Source organism: Prionailurus viverrinus, chromosome C1 (genome assembly GCF_022837055.1).
Source record: "Prionailurus viverrinus isolate Anna chromosome C1, UM_Priviv_1.0, whole genome shotgun sequence".
NCBI classification, from domain to species: Eukaryota; Metazoa; Chordata; class Mammalia; order Carnivora; family Felidae; genus Prionailurus; species Prionailurus viverrinus.
In genome coordinates this window covers 90,148,570-90,162,369 of record NC_062568.1, presented here as the reverse complement: position 1 = coordinate 90,162,369, position 13,800 = coordinate 90,148,570, and the positions used below count along the sequence as shown (strand labels likewise).

Here is a 13,800-nt window from a genome sequence, read left to right as displayed (position 1 = left end):
GAGCAGAGGCCAGAGAGAGAGAGAGAGAGCACACGCACGCGAGAGAAGCGGGGTTCACCCAAAGCGGGCTCGTGTTTTACCCAAAGCAGGGCTCGAGTTCACCCCAAGCAGGGCCCAGAGCTCATCCCAAGTGGGGCTCGAGCTCACCCTATAAGGGACTGGAACTCATGAACTGTGCTTAATGATGACCCCTCCTGCACCTAAAAACTAAATAATTTTTAAAATAAGAAATGATTTCCTATAGAAAGTGGAAGTCTTTTAAAATTAATCCTTTTATAGATATACATTTTCATATCACACCAAATTTTCTAAGAATGGGGTAAAACTGCATTTTAAAAATTATAAAATACAAAGACATCAACTCCAAATTTATAATTATATTAACTCAACATTATTAAATGAGATTCGTTTTTAAATATTAAAATGAATTCTTTTAAATCAAATGAATCCACAGAATGAATCACTACCTGATTGGCACTTTCCTCACCACTGGGTTTCCACAAATGTCATTTTAATTTTTTTATATAAAAATTTCATATATCTGTAAATTCTCAGATCTATGCAAGAAAAAGTCTTACTAAGTCACTAAACTAGAAAACTTCTCTAATAATATTTTGTATTTAGATTGCTTACATGGTTATATATTTTGTATTTTTAAAATAAGTTTTTTTAACATTTTTTATTTATTTTTGGGAGAGAGAGAACGTGAGCGGAGGAGGGGCAGAGAGAGAAGGAGACTAAGAATCCAAAGCAGGCTCCAGGCTCCGAGCTGTCAACACACAGCTCAACACAGGGCTCGAACTCACAGACCATGAGATCATGACCTGAGCCACAGTCGGACGCCTAACTGACTGAGCCACCCAGGCGTCCCAATTGTTATGTTTATACAGAATGTCATTCCATCTTCAAAGTAAATTTGCTTTTCTCTCAATTACTTGCAGATTTATAAAACTTTACACCCCACCCAAAAGAAGTCATCAACCTCTGTATCCAATATTTAAGAATCTCAAGAATTCAACAAATATTTACTAATAACAAATAGTTATAACCTGCCGGAATCCAGAGAAGCAAAGACCATTCTCACAAAGCTTACATTTTTGAGGGGGAGACTAAAAATAAATAAATAAGTACAAATAAATAAGTACAAATAATATGAAGGAACTTAAGAGAGTAATGACCGCTTTAGGTAGGCTGACCAGGTAAGGACTCTCCTAGGATGAGCTTAGTCTATAGTGTGAAGGGGGTAAAAGAGCCAACCAAGTTCAAAATTGAGAGAAGAGCACTTCACACAGACAGGATCAATGGAAAGCTTCCACGCTGAAAAAGGGCTGAGTGATTTTAGAAACAGAAAGGAGGCCGATGTGGCTGAACCAAAGTAGAGAATGGTAGAAGATAAAGCTATTGAGATAATCAACAGTAAAATCATCACCTCAAAATATCCATAAGCCTTAAATGACCAATGGGCTACTTACACCCAGGCACAGTTACCAAAAAAAGGGAAAATTCCATATGTTCCCATACCTCTTCACCTTCTACCATTAAAAACTGCCTCATTGCAGACAATCTCTCTTCTGCCATCCTGCCCACTGCTCCCTTGCAGTGTATTCAATAAACTTCTATCTACTTTGTTCAGCCTCAGGTGAATTCTTTCACTGCCCATGCCACCAGCCTCTCCCCTACTGTCACCTCACATATAAGAAGAACCCCCATTCAATCGGGAGAGACACCACGTTGATCTGACAAACACAATACAAAAAAAATATGTATATAAGCCATTTTCCCTTATTCATGGGTAAACAACATATTAGCAAACCAAGACAGCAATAAATTAAAAGCCTAAAATATTAAGACATTTAAAATGGGCTTATTTTAGGCACCTGGGTGGCTCAGTCAGTTGAACATCAGACTGGATTTTGGCTCAGGTCATGATCTTACTGTTCATGAGATTGAGTCCTGGGTCTGGTTCCATTCTGACTGAGCTTGGAGCCTGCCAGTATTCTCTCTCCCTATCCCTCTGTCCCCCGACTCAAAATAAACAAACTTTTAAAAAATAAACAAAATGGGCTTATTTTAGGAATGCAATGCTAGTTAAACTTTTAAAACTCAATCAAAGGCCAAATAATCTTGAAAAAGAATGAAGTTAGAGAGCTTATACTTCCTGCTTGTAAAACATACCACAAAGCTACCAAAGACAATGTAGTACTAGATTGATGACAGACAGATCAGTGGAACAGATTTGAGATTCCAGAAATAAACTCTTACATTCAGGGTTAGTTGATTTTTCACGGGGTGCCAAAATATTTCAACAGGAAAAGAACAGTCAAAATGGACCAAAAACTAAAATGTAGTAGCCAGAATGGTAAAACTGTTAAAAAAAAAAAAAAAAAAAAAAAGCAGAAGAGTAAATCTTCATGCCCTTGGGTTATGTGATGATTTCTTAAATACAAAGCCAAAAATAAAAGCAACAACAGCAAAAAATAAACTGGACTTCACCAAAATTAAAACCTTTACAGCTGCAAATAACACCATCAAGGAAGTGAAGACAACCCAAAGAAGGGTAGAAAATATTTTCAAATTATATCTGACAAAAATGGATACCCAGAATGTATAAGGAAGATAACCCTATCTAAAAATGGGCAAATATCTGAGTAGACATTTCTCCAAATAATGTATATAAATGGCCAATAAGCACACACAAAAAAATGTTCAACATCATTAGTAGTAAGGAAACTGCAAATCAAAACCAAAATGAGATGCTTCACACTCATTAGGATGGCAAAAAAAAAAGATAAGACCTGGAAATTCTACTTCTAGGTATACACCCAAAACAAATGTAAAACATACAAGCACACAAAAACTTGCATAAAAATGTTCATAGAATTATTCATAGTAGTCAAAAAGAGAAACAAACAAAATGTCCATAAACTGATGACATGATAAAGAAAGTGTAGTATATCCATACAATGGAGTATAAAATCAATGAAATCATTGACAATAAAATCAATGAAATCCTGATACAGGCTATAACATGAATGAACCCTGAAAATATTAAACTCAGGGACAGAAGTCAAGGTCCAGAGTAGGCAAATACCTTCAGATAGAAAGTAAATGAGTAGCTGCCTAAGTCTAGAGTCTGGACAGTGGGTGGGAAGAGTATGGTGGCAGAGAACAGAGAGCAACCGCTAATAAGCACTGGGTTTCTTTTTAGAGTGATGAAACTGTTCTAAAATTAGATTGTGATGATGGTTCCCAAACTCTATGAATATATCAAAACTCACAGAATTGCAAAACGAGTGAATTTTACGGTATGAGAATTATATCTCAATTAAGCTGTTAAAAAATGCACTGTGAAAAAAGCTCAATCACTGTAATTCTCAAAAATTACAAAGAAGTTGCACAGTCATCTCAACAGTAGGGAAAAAAGCATCTGATAAAATTTAAAATTCATTTAGAACAAAAGCTACCTAACATAGGAAAAATAGGAGAACTTACTTCATATGATACACATTTTTACTAAAAACCTTCAGCAAACATCAGACTTAAGGTAAAATGTTGAAACCTTTCCCTGCAAGATCACAAAAGACACAAATATATCTATTATTGCCAATTTTATTTAACAGTGTAAATCACCTCACTTGAATTTAAAAAAAAAAAAAGGGAAAGGAGAAATAAATCAAAATTTGGTTCCAGTCCAAGACAGCAACATGGGAAAACCCTAAACTCACCTTCTCCATGAACACACCAATTCTATGCCTATGTACAGAATAATTCCTCCTGAAGAAGAACTGAGGGCTGGCTGAACAACTTCTACAAAACAAAAGATAAGCCACTTAGAGAAAGGTAATAGAGATGAAGACATGCTAACAAAGGAAACCCCACCTCTGATGCTGCCAACTGCACAAGGGATGAACTGACCTCGGGCAGATTCATCTACCCTGGGGCACGGAGGGAAAAAAAAAAAAAGCCATGGTTTAAAAGGGCTACTAGAATATACAGGAACCAGTCCAACAGAATCCTGCTGAATGTCGGTGAGCTACTGCAACTACCTTCAAGTGGGAGAGTCTGGCAAGCCCAACATTTATGCACATCCTCCACCTTGAGAGTGCAATAGGAGCAGGGTTCAGGTGCCAGAGCCGGCCTACCACATCAGCAAGCACTGCGTCCCTGGCCCATACCAGCCTGGGATGCCCTGGGTCACAGAAGAAAATATCAGGGTTTGAAAGAGAAGCTAGTATATAAAATATCCAGCCATAGAACTCCATCAAACAGCAAGGGAGCTGCTGCAACTCTCCAGGTTGGAGAGGTTGGACAGCATCCGTTTACATTCAGTTTCCACCCTGATGGTGAGGATGGGAGTAGGGTGTGGGCACCTTAGGTGGCCTATTCCTTCACCTATTTCTGGGGCCCCTAGCCCACACCGGCCCCAGCCATCCCACCAAAAGAGCCTCAGAGCAGCAAACACAAGGACAATCCATGTCACCACTTGTTTACAACTCCATCCATACTGCCAAGGTGATACACGCATAAAGCACCCCAGAGCATTCCGGGCCTGCACCACTTTGGCTCCAGGAAGCTTGCTAGGGCACCCCAGGGCACAGTGCTCTAAGACCTCCTGGCTCACACCTACTTAAGGCTCCAGCCACCCATCCAAGGTGCCCCCCTCCATAGAGTGTCCCAGGAATCCCCAGCCCATGCCCATATCAGTTTTAAACACCTGCCAAAGGCACTAGTGGAACACCTCAGGAAACCACTGTCCCCACCCTGCCAAGGTTCCAGCCACCTTGCCAGGGCAGCCCCTGCATGAGCACACCAGGACACTCTAGCCTCTACAAGCCTCAGCTCCTGTCAACCCTACCTGGGAATCCTCGGTGCTGAGCATCCCGAGACATCCTGATTTGCATCCACTCCAGCTTCAACCACCTCCCTCCTATGTGGAGACCCTTGGGAAATGCCCCAGCCTGTGTGCACTTCAGCTACAGCTATCATGCCAGGGTACCCCTGCATGCAGCACAATGGGACACCGTGGCCTGGACCCTGCCTTAGCTCTGGCTGCCCCAGCGGGGTGCACTCTATGCAGCAAGTCCTGGGACACTGTGGTGGTTTCCACCCACTTCAGCTTCAGCTATCCTGCCAGAGTGCCCTCTGTGCAGAGAACCCAGGGACTGTACTGACCCACATCCACTTCAGCTTTAGCTCTCCTACCAAGGCATCCTCTACACAGAGTCCCAGGACACTCTGGCTAACATACACTTCACCTTTAGCTGTCCTGCCAGGGTGCCTTGAGACAAAGAGTCCTGAGACCACCCCGACATATGCCCACTTCAGCTGAGGCCATCATATCATGTCGGCCCCAATACAGAGTGCCCCAGACATCCCAGCCCCACCCCAGACACAGCTCCAGCCATCCAACCAAAGTCACTAGGCACACACAGTCTACACAGGGGATGATTATATACAAGACCATTGCTTAAAATTTAGGAGAATCAGCTGTTCCACCTAATTCATAGAAACCAGTAAAGAAAATGAGGAGACAGAGGAACATCCTTCAAATGAAAGAACAAAACAAAACCTCAGAAAAAGAACTAAATGAAACAGATAAGCAATATGCTTGATAAAGGATTCAAGTAACGATCATAAAAATACTTGTTGGACAGAAAAGAAGAATGGAAAAACTTAGTGAGAATTTTGACAAACAGAAAATATAAAAGAATAATCAGAGTTGAGAAATACAGTAAGTGAAATGGAAATTACACTAGAGGGAATCAACAATACATTAGAAGATGCAGAAGAACAGATTTGTGATCTGTGTAATGAAAGAACCTGTGCTAAACAAAAAATATAATAATAATAATTTTAATAAATAACGATAGGTTAGGGGATCTCTTATACAAGACCAAACGAACATTCACATTATACAGGTACTAGAAGGAAAAGAGAAAAAAAGGCATAGAACTTATTTAAAAAAGAATAGATGAAAAATTCCCTAGCCTATGGAAGAACAGACATCCAGGTTCATGAAGCATAGAGAATTCCAAAAAAGATGGCCCAAGAAGGTACACACCGTAACACATAATAATTAATATGCCAAAGGTTAAAGATAAAGAAAACATTTTTAAATCAGTGAGAAAGAAGTAAAAAGTTACATATAGGGGAAACACCATAAGGCCGTCAGCCAATTTCTCAGCAGAACCTTTGTGGGTCAGAAATGAGTGGTATGATACATTCAAAGTGCTGAAAGGAAAAAAAAAAAAACAAAAATAGGCTACCTGTCATAATTTTCATTCAGAATTGATGGAAAGATAGAGTTCCCAGAATAACAAATGTTAAAGAAGGGTATTACCACTAAAGCAGCCTTACAAGAAATCTTAAAGGGAATTCTTTAAGTGGAAAAGAGAGGCTCATAATTAGAAGTATGAAAATTACAAATAAAAATAGGTAATAAATGACATCATATAAATAAAGTATGGAAGGCATGAGTAAAAAAAGTTCTTTCAGAACTTCCAATGTGTTCAAACTTAAGTGACCATCAACTTAATACAGCCTGATATATAATTAGGACACCATATATGAACCTCATGGTAACCAGAAACACAACACCTATAATACACAAACAATAAAAACAAAGCCAAGCATAATACTACAGAAATTAATTAATAACTAGGAAATAAAACAAAAGAAAAAAAAAGACTAACAAAAACAACTAGACACAATTAACAAAATGGCAAGACACACATCTATCAATAATTAACTTTAAATGTGAATGGACTAAATGATCCAATCAAAAAGATATGGGGAACAGAAAAAGTTACACACACACACACACACACACACACACACATACACACATCTACATATTGCCTACAAGAGACTCCTTTCAGACTTAAAAAGACACAAAAACTGAAAACTAAAGGAAGGAAAAAGATATTCCATGAAAATGGAAGGGAGAAAAAAGCCAAGGTAGCAATACCTATATCAGACAAAACAGAGTTTAAAACTAACAATGTAATGAAAGACAAAGACACTACATAACGATAAAGAAGATAATTCAACAAGGGGATATAACAATTGTAAATATCTATGTACCCAATGGTGAATCACCAAAACACGTAACACAAATGTTAATAGAGACAAAGGGAGAAATTGCAGTAATACAATAATAGTAGGAGACTTTAACACCTCAGTTATATCAAAGGATATTCATCCAGGCAGAACCAATAAAGAAAACACCACCTTTTTTCTAAATTTTTTTTAAGGTTTATTTATTTTTGAGAGAGAGAAAGAGACACAGAGCACAAGCAGGATAGGGGCAGAGAGAGACACAAAATCTGAAGCAGGCTCCAGGCTCCGAGCTATCAGCAAAGAGCCCAATGCAGGGCTCAAACCCACGAATTGTGAGATCATGAACTGAGCCAAAGTTGGACACTTAACCGACTGAGCCACCCAGGCACCCAGGAAACACCACCTTTGAATGACACATTAGACAAGAAGGACCTAATGTATATATAGAACATCTGGTCACAAGACAGCAAAATACACATTCTTTTCAAGTGCACAAGGAGCATTCTCCAGGATAGATCACATCTTAGGCCACAAAGTAAGGCTCAATAAATTTCAGAAGACTGAAATCATATCATGCATCTTTTATGACCACAATATTATGAAACTAGAAATCAATCACAAGGAAAAACTGGAAAAAACACAAATATGTGGAAGCTAAGACATGCCAACGGGTCAACAAAGAAATCAAAGAGGAAACTGAAAAACACATGAAGGGGCGCCTGGGTGGCTCAGTCAGTTGAGCATCCAACTATTGATTTCAGCTCAGGTCATGACCCCAGGGTCATGGGATGGAGCCCTGCGTTGGGCACTGTATGGAGTCTGCTTAAGATTCTCTAACTCTCTGCCCCTCTCCCCAGTTCACTCTATATCAAAAATACTAAAAATAAAATAAACTTTAGAAAAACACATGGAAACAAATGAAAATGAAAAAGAGAAAAAGTTTTAGTGATACAGACCTATCTCAAGAATCAAGATAAATCTTAACTAAGCAATCTAACTTTACAACTAAAGGAACTAGAAAAAGAAGAACAAAGCCCACAGCAGAGGAAAGGAAATAATAAAGATCAGGACAGAAATAAATGAAATAGAGACTAAAAGCAAAGCAAAACAAAAAGAATAGGAAAGATCAGTGAAACAAGGAGCTGGCTTGTAGGAAAGATTAACAAAATTGATAAAACTTTTAGCCAGACTCCTCAAAAAACAAAAACAAAACTCAAACAGGAGAAAAATAAAATTAGAAATGAAAGAGAAGTAACATTCAACACCACAGAACCATAAAGAATTGTAAGACAATACGACAAAAAATTATATGCCAACAAAGGGGACAGCCTACAAGAAACAGATAAACTCCTAGAAACACAATCTTCCAAAACTAAATCAGGAAGAAATAGAAAAATCTGAACAGACTAATTACTAATAAGAAAATTAAATTGGTGAGGCACCTGGGTGGCTCAGTCATGATCTCATGGTTTGTGGGTTTGAGCCCTGCATCAGGCTTTGGGCTGACAGCTCAGAGCCTGGATTCTGCCACAGATTCTGTGTCTCCCTCTCTCTGTCTCTCCCCTGCTTGCATTCTGTCTCTCAATAAATAAAATACATAAGTGCTGAAAATAAATTAGTTAAAATTAAAAAAAAAAGAAAATTAAATCGGTAATCAAAAAACTCCTGACAAACCAAAGTCCAGCACCAAATGGCTTCACAGGCAAATTCTACCAAACATTTAAAGAAGAATTAATACCTATTGTTGGGGCACCTTGGTGACTCAATTGGTTGAGCGTCCAACTCTTGGTTTCAGCTCAGGTCATGATCTCACAGTTTGTGAGTTTGAGCCCTATGTCAGACATTGAGCTGGCAGTGAGGAGCCTACTTGGGATTCTCTCTCTCTTCCTATCTCGCTGCCCCTCTTGTGTGCTGTCTTTCTCAAAATAAATAAACTTTTAAAAAATAATTAAAAAAATGTAAATACCTATTATCCTCAAAGTAGTCCAAAAAATAGAAGAGGGAAAAAAAACCTTATATTCTGTTAGGCCAGGATTACTCTGATACCAAAAAAACTACCAAAAAAGAAACCTACAGGCCAACATCTCTGAACATAGGATCTTCAAGAAAATATCAGCAAACTACATTCAACAATATATTAAAAATCTTCAAGAAAATATCATCCAACTATATTCAACAATACATTAAAAAGATCATTCACCATGATCAAGTAGGATTTATTCCAAGAACACAATGGCTCAATATTAGAAAATCAATCAACATGATATGCCACAAGCAACAAAATTAAGGATAAAAATCATATGATCATCTCAATAGATGCAAAAAAAGGATTTGGCAAAATTCAACATCTGTTCGTGATATATTTTGAAAAAACCTCTCAAACTAGGTTTACAGGGAACATACCTAAACATAATAAATGCTATTTATGAAAAACCCAGAGCTGATACCATACTCAATGGTGAAACACTAAGAGCTTTTCCTCTAAGACCAGGAACAAGACAAGAATGTCCACTCTTGCCACTTTTAATCAACCCAGTATTGGAAATCCTAGCCATAGCAACCAGACAAGAAAAAGAAATAAAAGGTATCCAAATTGCTAATATAGTGGTTTTGACTTTTTGCAGATGGTGTGACACTATACACAGAAAACTCTAAAGATTTGACATAAAACTACTAAAAGTAATACATGAAATCAGTAAAGTTGAAGGATACAAAATTAGTAAACATACACCTGCTGCATTTCTATACACTAATAACAAAGTAGCAAAAAGAGAAAATAAATTCATTTATAGCTGCAGCAAAAAGAATACCTAGAAATAAACTTAACACAGAGGTGAAAGACTTACTCTGAAAACTATAAAATATTGATGAAGAAACTGAAGATGACAGAAACAAACGGGAAGATATTCCACAATTATGCACTGGAAGAATACTGTTAAAATGTCCCCCCTGCCCAAAGCAGTCTACAGATGCAATGCAATCCCTATGAAAATACCAATAGCATTTTTCACAGAATTCCAACAAATAATCCTAAAAATTGTATGGACCCACAAAAGACCCTGAACAACCAAAGCAATCTTAAGAAAGAACAAAGCTGGAGGTATCATGGTCATATATTTCAAGATATACTACAAAACTATAGAAATCAAAACAGTGTGGCACTGGCAGAAAGACAGACCCACAGATCAACACAACATAATAGAGAGCCCAGAAATAAACCCATGCTTACCTCGTCAACTAATCTATGACAAAGGAGGGAAGAATATACAATAAGGAAAAAACAGTCTCTTCAAGGAATGGTGCTGGGAATTCTGGACAGCTACATGCAAAAAAATGAAACCCTTTCTCACATCATCCAAAAAAACAATCAAAAACCTCAAAATGGATTAAAGACCTAAATGTGAGACACGAAACCATAAAACCCCCAGAGGAGTTTATGCCTCCTAGAGGCAGTAATTTGACTTTGGCCTTTGTAACATTTTTCTAGATACGTCTCCTCAGGCAAGGGGAAAAAAAGCAAAAATAAACTATTGGGACTACACCAAAATCAAAAGCTTTTGCACAGGGAAGGAAATCATCCACAAAACAAAAAGGCAACCTAGTGGGGAGCCTGGGTGGCTCAGTTGGTTAAGCGTCTGACTTTGGAGGTCATGATCTCGCAGTTCATGAGTTCAAGCCCTGCATGGGGCTCTGTGCTGACAGCTTAGAGCCTGAAGCCCACTTTGTATTCTGTGCCTTCCTCTCTCTCTCTGCCCCTCCCCCACTTGCACTCTGTCTCTCTCTCTCTCTCTTAAAAATAAAAAAACATTAAAAATATATATTAAATAAAAAATAAAAATCTAACAGATGACAGAGCAGGATTATGTGCATAGAATTAAAATAATTTATACATAATTAGTAGATTTGTAAGCAAATTTAGTAAGGTTGATGAATACATAATCAATATACACATTTTCCTCTACACAGGCAAAAAGAAAATTTTAAACTGATACCATTCTCAAGAGTATCAAAAACTACACATTTTAGAAACGAATCTAATAAAAATAAGTGTAAGACCTGTGAGCAGAAAAACTGTAAGAGATTTTTTAGTAAAACATAAAACAAAGAAGTGATAACCCTGTTAATAGATTGGAACTGATTATAATATAAACTCTTTTGAGATGATATGACAGGTCACTGAAACAACATGAATATCAGCAAAAACAGGCCCAGTTATTAGTTCCAAAGGTGGGGGACGAACTGATGTTTTTTGGGGATGCCTATCATATAATAGTGTCTTCTTTGTGTCAAGAACTTGAACATATACTGGCTAATTTAATCCTGAGAACTATATGACAAGTACTATATTCTTCTTCACTAATGAGGAAACTATGACATTGGATAAGAAAGCCAGGATTCAAATGCAAGCTTGTATGGCTACAAAGCCTAAACAGAAGTAAATCTTCATCCAAAGAATTTACACACATTAAAAAATCATGGGGGTTTTGGGTGGCTCAGTCGGTTAAGTGTCCAATTCCTGATTTTGGCCCAGGTCATGTTCTTATGGTTCATGAGATCGAGCCACGTGTTGGGCTCTGCAATGATGGTCCGGAGTCTGCTTAGGATTGTCTTTCTCTCTCTCTCTCAAAATAAATAAACATTAAAAATAAATAAATAAAACACAACCAGAAACCAAACAAATAAACCAAAAAGAACTCCAAATCCTATCTTGATGTATGCTTTTAGAAAGATGGGGTATACAATCACTGGGAAAAACATTTTGACAATTTCTTAAATAACTAAATATCCAACTGCCATCTGACTCAGCAATGGTACTCCTGGGCATTTATCCTAGAGAAATCAAAACTTCTGCCTAAAAAAAATTAAAAAATGAAAAAAAACACTATTCATGAATACTTACAGTTTTATTCACAACAGCCAAAAACTATTAAGAACTCAGACATACTTCAGTGGGTGAATGGTCAAACTGTGGTACATCCAAATCATGGAACACTACTCAGCAATAAAGAGGCGCAACTGATATACACAACAATCTGGATGAATCTCCAGAGAATTATGCTGAGGTATTAAAAAAAAAAAAAAGAAAAAAGCCAAACTTCAAAGGTTACGCAGTTGTTGATTCCATTTCTATAACATTACTGCAACATCAAAATTATAAAAATAGAGAACAGATTAGTAGTTGCCAGGGGTGAAGGTGGAAAGGGATGGATGCTATAAGGCGACATGAGGTATCCCTGTGGGATGCAATTGTTCTTTTTCTTGATATGGCAATAGCCTGGTTGTGATACATACTGTAGTTTTGTAAGCTGCTACCATTGAGGAAAACTGAGTAAGCATATGCAGGATCTTTTTGCATTATTTCTCACAACAGTAAACAAATTTACAATGATTTCAAAATACAAAGTTTAACTTTAAAAAATGGGGGAAACACTCTGGCTTAACACATACCAATGGATCTCAAAGTTTTGGATAATGAGGTCCATAAAGATAAAACTCCAAGATCATGTAGCTTGTGACAGAGGTAAAACGTATCTGGGTCGTTGCTTTCTTTTCAACACAGGAGTGTACCTCCTCAGCTTCAGAACTAAACCACAGTGAAAATATATATTTTAAACTGTCAAAACAATTACAGTTAAAAAATAAGTAATCATCTAATAAATTTTATTCCTGAGTTTCATTCCTTCATGCATTCAACAAAAATATATTTGGATGTTTACATGGAGCAGACACTGTACAAGGTTCTGGATACACAGTAATAAATAACTGTAGTTTTGAAGAAGTACTATAGGGAAAATACGAGGTGTTAAAGGAGTATATAACAAAAACTCAGGAGGTTTGGAAGGCTTTCTAAAAGATACATACATCAAAGCTGAGACATAAAGAATACACAATAACCACACAAGAAACACACCCAAAGGCCCTGATTTGGAAACAAAAGGAAGAGAGCAGGTAGGAATTCTCAGACTTCATCTTACTGGACCTATCCATAAATCATTCCCTCCTCATTAAATCATGTTTTTCACTTAGACTCTAGAATACCACACCTCATGGTTTCTATCTTATCTCAGTTTTCACTCTTGCTCAGCCTAAATCGTACTGGTTCTTTCTCCTTTCCCTGCCCATATAAGGTTTGAAAGTACCAGGGCTCATTTCTTAGTAATGCTTGCTCTATCATTTAGAGATACCATTAGTATATCAGTTTTAAATATTACCTCTATTCCAATGACTCCCACATTTATACATATATTTTTTAATGTTTATTTATTTTGGAGAGAGAGACAGAGAGAGACAGTGCAAGTGGGGGAGGGGCAGAGAGAGAGAGGGAAACAAAATCTGAAGCAGGCTCAAGGCTCTGAGCTGTCAGCAGAGCAGAATCCGGGGCTGTAACTCCCGAACTTCAAGATCATGATCTGAGTTGAAGTCAGAAGTTTAACGAACTGAGCCACCCAGGTGTCCCTGACTCCCACATTTATACACGGAGATCAGACCTCTCCTGAACTTCAGACTCCTGTTACCTAACCAAACATCTCTACATAGCAAGTCTAATGGGTATCTCAAACTTAACACAACTAAAGCTGAACTCTAGATCTTTTTCTCAAACCCTATTCCATCCTCCATCTTCCCATCCAATCTTTCCATTTGTTCATACCAATTCCTTGACTCCTCTCAGTGTCTCATCCTGTATATCCAATCAATCCATCAACAACCCCTGTTAGATTCAAAATATACCCAGAATCCCAC

The 13,800-nt window shown here is 37.7% G+C and overlaps 1 protein-coding gene across 6 annotated transcripts in view; it reads right to left on the bottom strand.

The window, feature by feature from the left end:
• The window catches only part of ZRANB3 (zinc finger RANBP2-type containing 3), a 311,003-nt gene that overhangs the window by 289,447 nt on the left and 7,756 nt on the right, over positions 1–13,800 (bottom strand). The window contains exon 2 of one of the 6 annotated variants that reach the window (XM_047873302.1): positions 3,726–3,807. The exons of the other annotated variants lie outside the window; for them this stretch is intronic. The gene's annotated coding sequence lies outside the window, so the exon portion shown is untranslated. The remainder of the gene's footprint in view (positions 1–3,725; positions 3,808–13,800) is intronic. 6 annotated transcript variants of the gene reach the window in all.